General features: G+C 47.7%; 1 protein-coding gene and 1 long non-coding RNA gene across 3 annotated transcripts in view; one reads left to right on the forward strand and one right to left on the reverse strand.

Annotated features, from left to right (window-relative positions):
- The window catches only part of Zc3h4 (zinc finger CCCH-type containing 4), a 37,047-nt gene that overhangs the window by 22,098 nt on the left and 845 nt on the right, over positions 1–14,104 (reverse strand).
- Positions 8,084–10,086, forward strand: LOC131925861 (uncharacterized). 2 transcript variants are annotated; one of them, XR_009383369.1, is made up of 3 exons: positions 8,084–8,131; positions 8,634–8,829; positions 9,769–10,086. It is a non-coding gene; the product is annotated as an uncharacterized LOC131925861 (long non-coding RNA). The 2 variants fall into 2 exon arrangements; XR_009383371.1 differs by having other exon boundaries at positions 8,707–8,829.

Genomic DNA, 14,104 nt, shown 5'->3' on the forward strand with positions numbered 1-14,104 from the left:
GAATGTGTTCCTGGGTACTGACTGCTATAGGCTGAGTGGCCTTGCTGCCCAGCTCCCACAAAGCTCTTCTATACAGCATTACTGAGACCTACTAGACCACAGAAGTTCGTTTTCAGGGAACCCCAACTGACACACTCTGGTATATGGAGATACACAGCAAACTGAACTTGTTCCATTAGGGACCCAGAGGGTAGAGTCAGGTCCCACTCCTGCTGAGGCCTCCCTTAGCTAATCCTGTTCTCTCTCCCAGCTGACTCCCTCACCTTGACTCTAGGTACCCTTTCCCACCCCTCTCAGGCACTTGTCCTGACGTTCTCAACTCCCCCATGTCACTCAGTGCTCAGCGCTTTGAAAAGTAAAAGCACTCTCCTAACCTAACAAGCTATGAGTCACCCAACACGTCTAACTAGCTATGGACAGGCTGTGGGGTAGGGAGGGGGCAGGTATCTATGGGTGGAGTCAGGGAGGGTCAAGAAAAACAGCAGCTGGGAAAGGAGTCCAATGTTCAAGTCAGACCCACAGACACAGATGTTGCTAAGTATAGGAGTTGGGAGAATGGAAAAATCTTTTAAATTTAGCTGGGTGTCATGGCAGACAGAGGCAGGCTGATCTCTTTGAGTTTGAGGCCAGGTTACAGTACCAAGCCAGCAAAAGTATACAGTGAGACCCTGCCTAGGGGAGAAAAAAAAAAAAAAAAAAAAAAAAAAAAAAAAAAAAAAAAAAAAAAAGATTTTAAAAGCTCTCAGCCCTGTCTGGTGGCACATGCCTTTAATCTCAGCACTCAGGAGGCAGAGATAGGAGGATCTCTGTAAGATTCAGGGCAGCCTGGTCTGCATGGTGAGTTCTAGGGCAGCCAGAGCTACAGACACCTTCTCTGAAAAGGCAAACAAATGAGCAGTGGTGGCGCACGCCTTTAATCCCAGCACTGGGGAGACAGAGGCAGGCGGGTCTCTGTGAGTTCAAGGCCAGCCTGGTCTACAGAGTGAGTTCCAGAACAGCCAACGCTACACAGAGAAACACTATCACACACACACACACACAAAGGTAAACAACAAAACAAGCACAAATTAGTTTATAGCTCCCTCATAAATGTTCCTCATAAACGACAGCAGAAAGGTCTTTGAATGAGCACACAAGTCCCTTACACTTCAACTAATAAGGGTCAAAAAGAGATTATATGATAATAGTAGTAAGAGTAAGAGAATTGAAGTGAACCTGGAAGAGTGCAGGCTGAAGGTTAGCCTAGAGTCTATCCCACACCACACCAAAAAATAATTTTTAAAAAATTCAATAGGCCGGGGAAAAAGCTAACCAAAGAAGAGGGGAACAGGGAAGAGCCCTCCAAAGCGGCTTTGTAGAGGAGGAAATAACCACTTGGGAGCCCTGAGGGTCGTAAGGGCTCCAAGGGAAACAAGAGCCTCTTTCCCCAGCCCTCCCCAGCCCTTTCCCAGCTTCAAGAGGGCTTCTCTAATTAATTTAGAGCCCAATTCAAAAGAGCCAGGCCTGGCTCAACATCCAAGAGGCCTGCCCCAAAGACACACAAAATGGAGGTCAAGGACAACACTCAGACAGCAAGGCGTAAGGCTCCTAATGCTCTGTCAAAGGCAACCACGGTGGGCAGCGAGGCCTTGTGTACCCCAGAGGCTTTCCACCTAAGCAGCTCAGCTGTGGGACCCCACCTGCACAGAAGACACAGCCAACTCTGGATGGGGCAGGGCACAGAGAAACATTCCTGTCAAGTGAGGCACTCTGCAGGGTCAGCTCAGAACCAGCGGCAATGGGAAAACCTGACTAGGAAAACTGGTTTTGTCTCAAGGAAGAAGCTGTTACTCAGTGACATGGCCACGGGCCAGCGGTGATGGGAACAAAGCCACTCTGATGGGAATACTGTGGGTGGGCCAGGGCCACGCCTCAGAGAAAGAGGAGGAACAGGCAGAGGTTAGGAGCAGCTGGAGCCAGGCAGGCTGGGATTCCCTGTGAAGGAAAGCTAATGGTCTTGGGCATGCGTACCCGATTACCTCCTTTCCCGCAATTTCCTTGTAAGAAAACGGCAGGAACCACATGAAATTCAGCCCATCTGGCAGTCTTGGATAGGTCCCTGGGCACAGAGCTATGCACGTAGAGAACTTGCCCAGGATCAGGTGAGGCTTTCCACTCTGTCCCCAGGCTACAGCTGGCTCTGATGAAGGTGTCCCATTTCTAACACCCTGGGAACACGTGACAAGATTATCCTGAACCTTAACTGTCATCAAGAATCATACAGCTTTCCTTCCAGAAGCTTCTCCACCCTACAAAGACTTCAGCTCAACATTCTCACCAATAGTGTTGCTAACAGGTCCAGGCAAATCTGGGCTCAGCAAGAGCTACATGCACAAGCTTCTACAAAATGGGCCAACACATGCTTAAAACTTGGTTTCCCTTGAATGGAGAGACTCTTAAAAATAGAAATTTTTTGAAAATCTAGCTAGGCATGGCAATCTGTGCCTGTAATCCCACTCAGGAGGCTGAGGCAGGAGGATCTCTAGTTCAGGACCAACCTGGGCTACAGAGCAACAGCTTGTCTCAAAATGACAAAATAATAAAAAAAAATAAATAAAAAACTGCTTGTGACTTAGAAGAGGCATTGGGAAGGAGACACTTGATTGGTCACCACATCTGCAGAGACTCGGCTGTGCTCTGCCCTCAGCCCCCAGAGACTATATGATCTCTCTGCCGTGGTCACCATGCTGCAGATGCCTTCCCAGCTAAGAGGTCTGTGTGTGTATCAGGTCTGACTACTTCCTGCAGACTATTCACTAGAAAGGAAGGAAGCCACCGGGAGAGGGTGGATATCCCTAGGGCCGGGGACAGAAAACAGCTGGCAGGTTCACGAAATGGCACTTTAACAGGCTGCCAGAAAATCCTGTCAGAGTGGGATTAAATACCGAGGGAACACGCTTAATAGACTGTGACATAATCCCCCAAGAAAAGTGGGAGAAGCCCCACTGCACTAATAGTTTCAATCTAGCCCTGCCAAACCCTCTTGAGACAGGTGCTCAGGGAGAAAACTCTACAGCTGGGCTGCAGAGACTGCGTTATTTCCCCAGCCTCGACTAGCAGTTCACTCGCCCGTCTGCGGCTGGAGCCACTTCCAGGACCCCTAAAGACAAGAACCAGCCATCCCAGGACACTGCCTGGCCAGCAGATAGAAATGGGAATGGGACAGACAACACCTCGTTTTCTGCAGCTTTGCCTCCAACCTCCTGAACAAAGCTTCCAAGTTTCCATTTCTGGAGCTCACTGCAGCTCCTCTTTGGTCAAAGAATACACCTAGATGCCCAGTCTAAGCAACACCTCCTGGGTCAAAACCCCAGGGTCCTTAGCTTGCCAACTCATACAGCATGGGCTTCCCAAAAACACTCAAGTAAGGAGATCTGGTGTTTCCAAGCAGCTCAGGGACGGAACAAGACTTCCTACAGACCAAGTGACACACAACCAGCTCTGCCTCTTCCCTAGAATGGGCTCTCACCTGGACAATGAGATAGCCTTACACGCATTTCCAGACTGGGAAATTAAATAACAACAGACAAAGCCCTGCACAAAGAGCAGCCATACAGTAAGCAATAGAGTAGAAGCTACACTTGTCCAAGAAGGAGCTAGTGCACCAGATGAGACAGTAGCTCCAGGAGCTCAAAGTTATCCTTAGCTGGCCAGGTGGCGGTGGCACACGCCTTTAATCCCAGCACTCGGGAGGCAGAGCCAGGCCTGTGAGTTTGAGGCCAGCCTGGTCTACAAAGCAAGATCCAGGACAGGCTCCAAAGCTACACAGAGAAACCCTGTCTTGAAAAATACCAAAAAAAAAAAAAAAAAAAAAAGTTATCCTTAGCTACAGAGCAACTTTGAGACCAGCCTGGGCTACACGAGACTGTCTCAAAAACCAGAACCCAAAGAACAAGATAATACAGTAGTACCAGAGCACACAACATGGAGAAGCCTGAAGGAGCTGGCATGTGACCTGGGGAACAGGCATGGGCGGAAGCGACAGCCAGTTCCTCTTGGGGGACATTGCTGACTGCCCGCCAACAAGGGACCATTTCATTGCGGCCATCCTCTCTCAACCACACCTGCTGACTCCATTTCCTCAACTAATCTACATGGGACCACGGAGCCTCAGAATGTCTGACCAACAGAAAAAAAGACAGGCAGAGCTAACAAAGAGGACAGTGGGACAAATCAAGCTTGGTAGAAAAGACAAAGACCCCACAGGACAAGGAATCTTGTAGCTCTCAGCAACTCTATAGATAAAGACTATTGAACCAAGTTGAAAGCCAGGAGCTTGTGGCTCTGGTTTACATGGCGGGGAGAGAGGGGAGAGAGAGACACCACACCACAAAACAGAAGTGGAAACTCATGGAACAGTGGCTATTACCTGAAGCTCATGAGGCTGCTAGGTTAATGTGAAGGTCGGGGTTATGATCATTAACTGACCGGACTCTCAACAAATTGCCTACGTAGGCTCTTAATGACCCATTAACTGGGGACAAAAATCACAAAAATTTAAGGAGGCGCTGCCTCTTCAAATGCTTAACAACAGGCCTCAGTGCAGATCTGAGTCAAGGATCCTGGCCTGGCCCTGTAGGTCAGTCACTAGGAACCAAGGCAGAGAGCCTCTCCTTTAGAAAACCGGCCTGGGCTCCTAACTAAAGACGCCTCCCTCCCCGACCCGTGACCTTCCTTTGATCTAGGAAGTGGTACAGCAGCCAAGGGGGACAGCACTGAGGGCTCTGCAGAGCTAGGAGAGCCCTGAAGTAAGCCTCTGCACCTCACACATGTTTGTCAGTGTCCTTACTACCCAGTTCATCAACCAGAAACCAAGAGCAAGTGGGCTCTGTTGCCCTCCCCTTGGCATTTGTAGGCACAATCATAACCTGCTCTGTGATGTCATGCCATCTCCATGGTAACATGCCTGCCTTGTGACAACCAGATGAACCACTGGCACAAATCAACCACAGGAAGAAAGAGACCTCCTGATGCCAGTGCATGGATCTGAACCACCTACAGCATGCCACACAAGGGACGTCCAAGCAGACTGAACCGAGACTGGGTATTTCAGGCACTTAATGGCTAACTACTAATTTTGCTAAGAATAATGGAGGTTTTCAGTATACATGCACATTCTTAGCCAGGCATTGTGGCACACTCCTTTAATGCCAGCACTCTTGGGAGGCAGAGGCAGGCAGGTGTCTGAGTTCAAAGCCAGCCTGGTCTATAGAGTGAGTTCCAGGACAAGCTCCAAAAGCTACACAGAGAAATCCTACCTCAGGAAAAACAAAACACACACATACACACACACTGAAAAAAATGGGAAGGAACAAATATGACAAGCTAGGGCTGGGCAACATCTCTCTGACCTACTTCTTGTATCCTGGGTCCTGGGCAGTCTGAAGGCAGTCTGCACTGCTCACTACTAACATCTACACCTCCATTTTACAGACAAGCAAACTGAGGCTAAGAAATGGAAAGAAATCTGCCTATAGGGTCACAGCAAGAAACAGCATTAGAAATCAGGACCCTGACCCCAAAGGCTCTTAATCTCTAGCCTTTAGATAACTAGAAATCATCTTGTACAGGAATAATTCATTAAACAGACAAAATGAGCAACATGTATATGAAATGGATGAAATGACAGTATTCCAAGAAATGTCAAAATGAGGCAGGAGGGCCAGTGAGACGGTGGAGCCGGGACAGGCTCTTGCCTCTGGAGATGCAAGCTGTCAGAATCCAGGATCTGACCCTCCATCACATCAGGAGGACAGCTTTACTACAGAGTAAGACATAGTCTTGGGGTGGGAAAAGGGGACAAGCAAGCAATGCAAAACCAAAAGAGGGAATATACAAAGTGCCCTAAGGAAATGCACACTTGTATTCACAAGCTGCAGCCCCCACATTGTGGTTCATTCAAGCATGAACCTCTTAACGCAGAAGCTTCAAATCAACTGCTTCAGAAAGCCAGCCCAGAGGAACCTCCCAGATACAAAGTTGCCACTTCCTCTGTGGGAGTAGCTACCATCTGACTCCCACCAGTTGGCAAACAGCCAAGACACATGGCTCTTTCAGAAGATGACCCTCAGCAACTATCACACCCTTCGCTAGCCATGGGATACCAGCTTAGGAGCTTCCGACAGTTCGAAGGGAAGACTACCTCATTCCCATTACTCAGGAAAGAAATGTCTAGTATGTCTAATTAATCTAAAGAAAGACTCCACCTTGCAATTTTTTAGGGGAAAAAAACAGAGTTGTTTGTTTACAACTCTGCCACCTAATATACTGAGCCTTGTGCACACTGGACAAGCACTCTAGCACTGAGCTACATTCCCTGCCTTTGACTTTTTGTTTTGTTTTTTTTTGAGACAGGATTTCTCTGTGTAGCCTTGGCTGTCCTGGAACTCGCTCTGCAAACCAGCCTGGTCTCGAGATCCACTTGTCTCCACCTCCCAAGTGCTGGGATTAAAGGCTGTGCCACCACCGCCCAGCTTGACTTTAAAAAAAAAAAAAAATTTATGTGTATGTATATGTACCTGTACACATCTGTGTGGGTGCCAGTGGAGGCCAGAAGGTGGCAGATACCCCAGTTATAGGTGGTTGTAAACCACCAGATGTGGATGCTGGGAACAGAACTCAGGTTCTTTGGACAAGCACCAAGTTCTCTTAAACACTGAATTAGGGTTTTTTGTTGTTGTTTGTTTACTTTGGGGGTTGAGACAAGGTTTCTCTGTGTAGCCCTGGCTGTCCTGGAACTCACTCTGCAAACCAGGCTCACCTCGAACTCACAGTTCCAAGAATCTTAATGCCCTCTTTGAGCAGCAGGCAGACACATGCTGTACCCAAAACATTCATACATGACATAAATCTTAACAACACACACACACACACACACACACACACACACACAAAACTTCTGAAGAGCTGCAATTAACTGCATATAGCTGTCTGCTGGTGCCCTGTAAGGTGGCGTCCTAAGGAAAACTAAGCCCTGGTATCTCTTAAGAAAAAAAGGAGGGCAATTATCCACCTACAGTGGACATTTAGTCAAGCAACTCTAGAGTCTGGTCCCAGCTGCCTAGGGTTAGGCCACAGAAGGATGTATTAGCTGTGATCACTTCTAGAGCTAGGCTTCAGGAAGACTTTGGTTACTTCTCATGAATCAAAGTCCCATCCATGAGGGCTGGGGATATAGCTCAGTGGCAGAGCACTTGTCTAGAACATTCTTGGTTCAATCCCCAGTACTTCAAAAAGGAAAAATCCATCCATCTACTTTGCAGCTGAAAAGCTTGAGCCTGGATCTCTACATGCCCAGGCACGGAACATAAGGATGATAGGACCCTCTGCAGTCTGGGAGGCTGACAGTGATGTCCACCTCTGCAGGACCAACTTTACTTGCCATACCTGCACTTCCCATCTGCTCCCACATAAACATACTGTGGCCACTGTGTGCAAAGGCCAGCAAGCCTGGTCAAGGGCCCAGAGTATATACTGTCAGCTTTTTTGCAGGCCACATGGTCCCTGTCTCAATTTCTCAGCTCTGCCATTTGCTACTGAGGATAATACAGATGGGCATGGCTATGCTGATAAACTTGGCCTATAAAAACTGACCTGGGACAAGGGCAAAGGTCTGCAAAGTCCTATACTAGATGGACGGTTTTCAATTTTTATTTTCTTTTTCTTTTTTTCAATTTCTTGTTTTGCAGTACTGGGGCTGGGAATGGAACCCAGAACTTTGTACTTGCCAAGCAAGCAAAACACCCCTGGCCACGTCCCTAGCCAGTTCCCTTTTCTGTCTTGATAGGGTCTTGCTGAAGTTACTCAGGCACCCATGAGCTTAGCTCAGGCAGGCCTCGTGATCCTCTTGCCTTAGCCTCCCAGGAAGCTGAGACTGTAGGCCTGATCATCATGCCAGGCTCAGACTTCCTGCCCTTGACCTATAGCTCCTTTTCCATTCTGTGTAAAATGTAAAGAAGTTTCATTTAACTACATTTCTTCCTACCCTCTTCCGATGTTTGTCTGATATGAAGACACATCAATAACTGGACTTCATAGACCACTAGTGATCATATCCTACAGTGTGAAGAGTACTACACCAGTGTGAGGTATGGTGAGTATGGTGGTACACGCCTTGAATCCCAACCTCGGGAGGTGGAGGCAGGCAGATGTCTGTGTTTGAGGCTAACCTGATCTATGTATTGAGTTTAGAACCTGTCTCAAAACAACAAAAAAGTACTATTCCACTGCACTGGGAGGCTGAGGCAGAAGGACTACTTCAAGGTTAAGGCCAGCCTGAACTGTAGAATCAGACCCCATCTCAAAACAGAAAGAGGACTAAAGACATGGCTCAGTGGTTAAGAACACTAAATGCTCATCTAGACGACCTGAGCAGTTCCCAACCCCCAAGTACGTATAACAACTCCTGCACTGATGTAAACATGCACACACACACACACACACACACACACACTTACTTTAAAATAAAATGAGCGGAAAAGAGAGAGGAGTTCTGTAGCAGACTCAGGACAGTGCAGTGGGAAGAGACAGCATCTGTCACATATAGCCTCCAGCACTTTTTCTGACTAGATTTTATTGCTGATTTCCCACCAAAGGTTAAGGAGCTTCTGTGGGAAGTCTGCAGCAGGGCTTGATGGTTATCACCCTTTGACCTTTCCACTCACAAAGGTACAGCTGTGCTACAAACTGAGACCCAGCGTCAAAAAGCCAAAGGGCACAGTGGAACACACCTGCAATCCCAGCACTTAGGAGGCAGAGGCAGAAGGACTGCCGTACATGGGACTCAGCATGGTAAGATAGCCAGTGTTCTATGCCAGCAAGGGATACTGTGTGAGAACCTCTCTTGTTAAACCAGCCAAATCAACAAATAACTAAGGGCTAGCCAGGCATATTGGCTGCATTTGTGATCCCAGCACCCTGAAGTCTAAGGAAGAGCATCACTTAGAGTTGGAGGCCAGTATGGACTAAACTGTGAGACCTTGTCTCACAACAAAACACAATGACAACCAAGGGCTGGGGATGCAGCTCTGGAGTAGAGCAAACATCTAGCAGGTGCTGGGCCTTCCTCCCCTAGTACTGAAAACAAAACAGAACAATCAAACATTTCTGTTCCAATCAAAATGCAGGACAAGGGGGTTGGGCATTTAGCTCAGTGGTAGAGCGCTTGCCTAGCAAGCTCAAGGCCCTGGGTTTGATCCTCAGCTCCAAGAAGGAAAAAAAAGTGCTTGCTTGCACTGGCTTTTCCTCTGAAGCAAGTATTTAGGTACAACATGTAGGACAGGCCTTGCTGCTGAATAAGCATAACCCTCAGGGACTCAGCCAAATTACAAGGGGTGACAGAGCCTGGAATGCAGGAGGCCTGGCCCTCAGAGATTCAGAGCAGGAAGGGGTGGCTGAAGCAGAGCGAGGAGGTGGGGATGAGAGCGAGGGTTGGCTTTGGATCCCCAGCTTCCTGGTTCTCAGGGGGCCAACCTCAGCGGGAACGCTGACTCATTCCACTCTTAATTGCAAAGGCAAACACATGCCAGTACAGCAGGCACGGGCTCCAGACAGCAGGACCATTTTAGCATCCAGAACAAGCACTGTGAAACAACAAGTGCCACAAGATGGCTTCCATCGACTTCAGTCCCCCACAGGCTCCTTTCAACTAAGAAAGCTGCCCGAACCTAAGAGGTGCAGGATGAGTAAACCTCCCTCAGTCACACACATCCTGCTTCTATTTACACACAGGCTGCCAGCGTTCTATTTGGAATTTCCTCCTGGTGAGGAAGAGGCACTGAGCCGCAGCCACTGTGTAGGTGCTCGGCAGTGCCCACTGGCCTGTGGTGACCCTGACAAGTGGGCACTGGTGCTGGAGTGGGCACCAGCCCTGAACAGCAGCAGCGACTTCCAAATACCCACTCTTCCTTCACATCCTGTTGCCACCTCCAGTGTTCAGAGATGTCACCGCCTGCCTGACAAACAGGGAGCTGAGCCACCAATCAACACAGCTGAAGCAGGGAAAACAGTAAGGTTCCCTATCGGGAGGAGCAATCTGGCCAAGAGAAACAAGCAGACAACCTCCATCCTGCTAGTGAAAAATTATCTCTCTGATGATATAGCTGTAACTAGCACCAACCAATAGGTCATGTCTTCATTTGTTAGACCAGCTCAAAAGAAATCACCTCTGCAGGCAATGTGCCTGAAATGGATTTTGAAACCGCTCACCTCACCACATAGCACTATCACTACACTAATGCTGCCCTGGGTCTAACAGTGTGCCCAGAACATTCACAGACGCAACAGAGCTTTGGAGCAGATGAGGCCTTGAAACTAGGAAAGCCAGAGCTGGAAAGTTTGGCTCCCTTTGAGCAAGTTCATTTTTTGCCTTAACTTATCCAAACAGGCAGCTTGCCACAGCCTATGAGGCCTTAATTATGTAACTGACTCCAGACCATTTCCTCCATTACCTCTGCCAATGAGCAGGCTGCTCCTTCAGGTCCTCAAAGCAATCAGCAAGTAGTAACTGCCAGAACGCTGCAACCTTCCTGTTTCTCTCTCATCCTGGCTGTGCACCCCTGCAGTGGCGAGGTACAGCCAAGGGCCTGGCTCAACTCAAGCCTATCACTTAAGATCCCATAGCAGGGCAGAACCAGTCACTCTGGCACTACTAGAAGGTTCCATCCACATGGACTACATGTAGGTTCCCTGAATCTGGTTTGACTTAAAGCTATCCAGACACCTGGAGACAGTTTAATCAGTGACTTTCAACACAGGTAGTCACTGGAAACGAATCCCTAAACATCACCTCCATGAGAACGGTTTCTAGGGACGCCACAGAACAGTGAAGAACCTGAGGTGGTTCTGAGACAGCCCACAGGGAAGGTTAAGGACTCAAGAGCACTGGGTGGGCAGGGGTGGAGGCAGTGCCAGGGCCTACGAACCTGTCCTACAGTTCAACTATATGGAAACACTCAAACTCAGGAGCCGTACATTTCACCTCTAACTTGCCGGGCAGCACAGTCAGGGTAGCCTTATTTCCCACACAATTTCCCCTTGGGATAAGTCTTCCTGAATAAGGCAAAAACCACACGGATGATTTTCTAAAACAGCTAACTTTACTTCCAGAAAATTGTCTTATCAAGAATCAAAAATCTAAACCTTAGAGTACATGAAGGAAAGCCCTAGAAGATAGACTAGGAGTTAGAAAGCTCTTATGCGGAATCAATCACCCTCTTTGGAGGAGTAAATTGGAGAATGCGGGTGTGAGGGCCTCTGACTTGGAGCATCTACATTGTCATGGTCAAAGCCCACTGTGCTCCTACTGGGAGATTTTTGACTTGCTTTCAAATTAAACTTTTCATCCAGAGGAAACAAAAACTTCCAAGGTTACAAAGTATATCTACATATGCTTTGCTGTTGAAATCAGGGATTCCAAGTGACACCCTTTTCTTCTGCTTTTGCAACATCCATTCATTTCATTGTTAACTAATACTGGTACATCAGTTTAGGGAGGAAAAAAAAGGTACTACTGTGACATTTCAAAAATAAGGAATACCTAAACACAGCTAACTTAATATTGGGGACTCCTTTGCCAACAAAACAAAAACAAAAACAACAAACCCTTGTGTGGACATGCCTAAGAGCTCTTTAAAATGTTTGGAGGAAACATTTTCAAGTTCAGCAAATGACTGCTAAAATTGTCATTTACAAAAGGAATTCCATTTCCTTCTAACATTTCATTTTTCAAGTTTAAACATCCTTTTACAACTCAGTAATCCTAAACATGTGGACGGAAGGGTTATCGGTCAGCACCCAGTTTCTGCTCTGAGCAACTAGAGGAGGAATTTTACACAAGATGGGAGGAACCTTCAAATGTTTTCTCCAGCTGACCCAGCGCACCGGACAGTGTGTTGAGTTCGTGCTTTAGACATTTTGTGCAGGAATACTGCATGTTATGGAAACTTCTTCCTTCCTCGGGCAACTGATTATACACCAGACCACCACTGCATGGCAGGTAAAACTGTGAATACATTAAAGGAAGAAAACAAGTGACCTGGCAAACTGCAGCTTACATGCTCAAGTGGGGTGGCCACCACTTCTCCTGAGAAGGCAGAGGGCAACAGGGCTCCTTTGGAAGGGGCTAGGCTCATGTGTGAGAAGACTTCCCCTAACGAAGTACCTCAGGGACCAGCAGTGGGCCAGGGGACATGGAATGTCACCGTGTTTTGTCTTTTAACAGAAGAACTGATGCTTGTAAAACACATTAGAAGGACAGCGTTAGGTCCTGCAAGTCATTGCTGTTGCTTTGTGGTCGATGTTTCTTTTTAACTTGTATGTGTCGGATGAGGGGGCACTGAGGACGGGAGGTGTTCTCTCCAACATGACTGGGCGTGTAACACGTTTTACATCAACTTTTCACAGTCAGGCATGTGCTTTCGAACAAAGAGCAGTGGAGACAGGAGAGATCAGGGTTTGACACAGTTTACAGATACATTTTGTGCTTAGACAGTACTTTACAAATGACTTGCTCAATTTAAATGTCTATCACTGTAAGAAACATTCGAGTAAAATAAGGAAAGTGGACCTGCTTGAAACAGTCTTTTTGGGGAGGACAAGGGATGTGACCTTAACTTGAATAGAAGTAGAAACCAAATCAGTAAGCTTGTCTCCTACACTTGAAGTAGCCACTTTGACATGAAGGCTGGAGACAAAGCAATGGGTGGATCTGGAAAGAGGGACCAAGGGTCTGAAAACATACTGGGCCTTTTCCATGGATTTTTGTCATGTTACAGTAACACTTTTTTTTTTTTTTTTAAAGAAAACTGTGTACATCAAATTTTAAAAATTAAACACTGAAAGGATGTGCAAGTCTAAAAGGGCTCAATAGGGTTAGAATCCTGATTTGAACATAATAAATCCACTCTCAAGCATCACTTTGGTCTAAAGGCGAGGAGGAAGCAGGCAGGAAAGGGACTAAAAGAGGGAGATAATTGAATTACTCAATAAAAGAGGCTACTTACCATCCCAACCCATTGTAAGACATACACTTCTGACATAAGAGAACTCCTTAGAGGTCGGATAAAGCTCGTAAGCACCTTTGAGTAAGGCACCTGCCCCGAGAGGGCCTGGAAGCCCACCGTGGGCTTAGCGAACAGACCTCCGCTAATCTGTTTATTTCCTTGAACTGTAGTCTGGCTGCGAAGGGCTGCGATTCCCAGGACGATACATTTAATTAGAACAAAACAGAAAAAAAAAAAAAAAAAAAGTAAAAAGCTCACCAAACTGCTGCACCTGTGTCTTTGAATGTGGGTGCCATTTCTTTTAAAAGGCAAAGGAGGGTCTGTGAAGGAGAAAGGGAGAAGAGGACTTGGGAGTGGGATAAGGGGCTGAGACCCTTGTCTGGAGGGGTACTCTGCGATTCCCCAGGCGGCTGCGAGCCATCTGTCCAGCGGATTCTCCACCCTACCCCACCCCCCACTGCCTGCAAGACTGGCTTTCCTGCCCACTGAAACCCACCTTTCTTTTTCAGACCTACTCACTCCAGCCCCCAGGAGTCAGCAAACCCTCACCCCATACCCTGTGCTCCAGCAGGGCCAAAAGGGCCCCAAACCTTATCCTGAAAAGGCACGCGGGGCTGTCCCCATTATCACCCGCCAGAGAAGGGCGTGGGGGAACCCACTTCGCACTTAATAAAGAACAAGGGGCGCCACAGTTCACGTCCTGCCAAAGTACAAGGAGACCCCCTTTGCTCCCGTAGGAGCAACCGCACCCCATTTTACCCTAAGAGGGGGATGCCCAGGGGAAAGCGGTGGCCAACTTCCTCTCCCATCCACAGCGGGGAAAGCAACCTTCAACCCCCCCGCAAAAATAAAAAACAATAAAAAGGCTTAGGACTAAGGACCCTCCACCACTGTCACCTACCTACAAAAAGAGAGGGGACCCTGAGAAAAAAACAAGGCTTCCAAAAAAGGTCAAGAGCTTTCATCAAAAGAGCTGGAGATGCACCCCTTCCCTGCCTGCCTTCTAGAGGAGTAACTAGAAAATACCTCCCGCCAAAAAAATGTGCACAAGAGCCCCCGTCCTA

The sequence above is a fragment of the Peromyscus eremicus genome, chromosome 1 (genome assembly GCF_949786415.1).
Source record: "Peromyscus eremicus chromosome 1, PerEre_H2_v1, whole genome shotgun sequence".
Lineage (NCBI taxonomy): Eukaryota > Metazoa > Chordata > Mammalia > Rodentia > Cricetidae > Peromyscus > Peromyscus eremicus.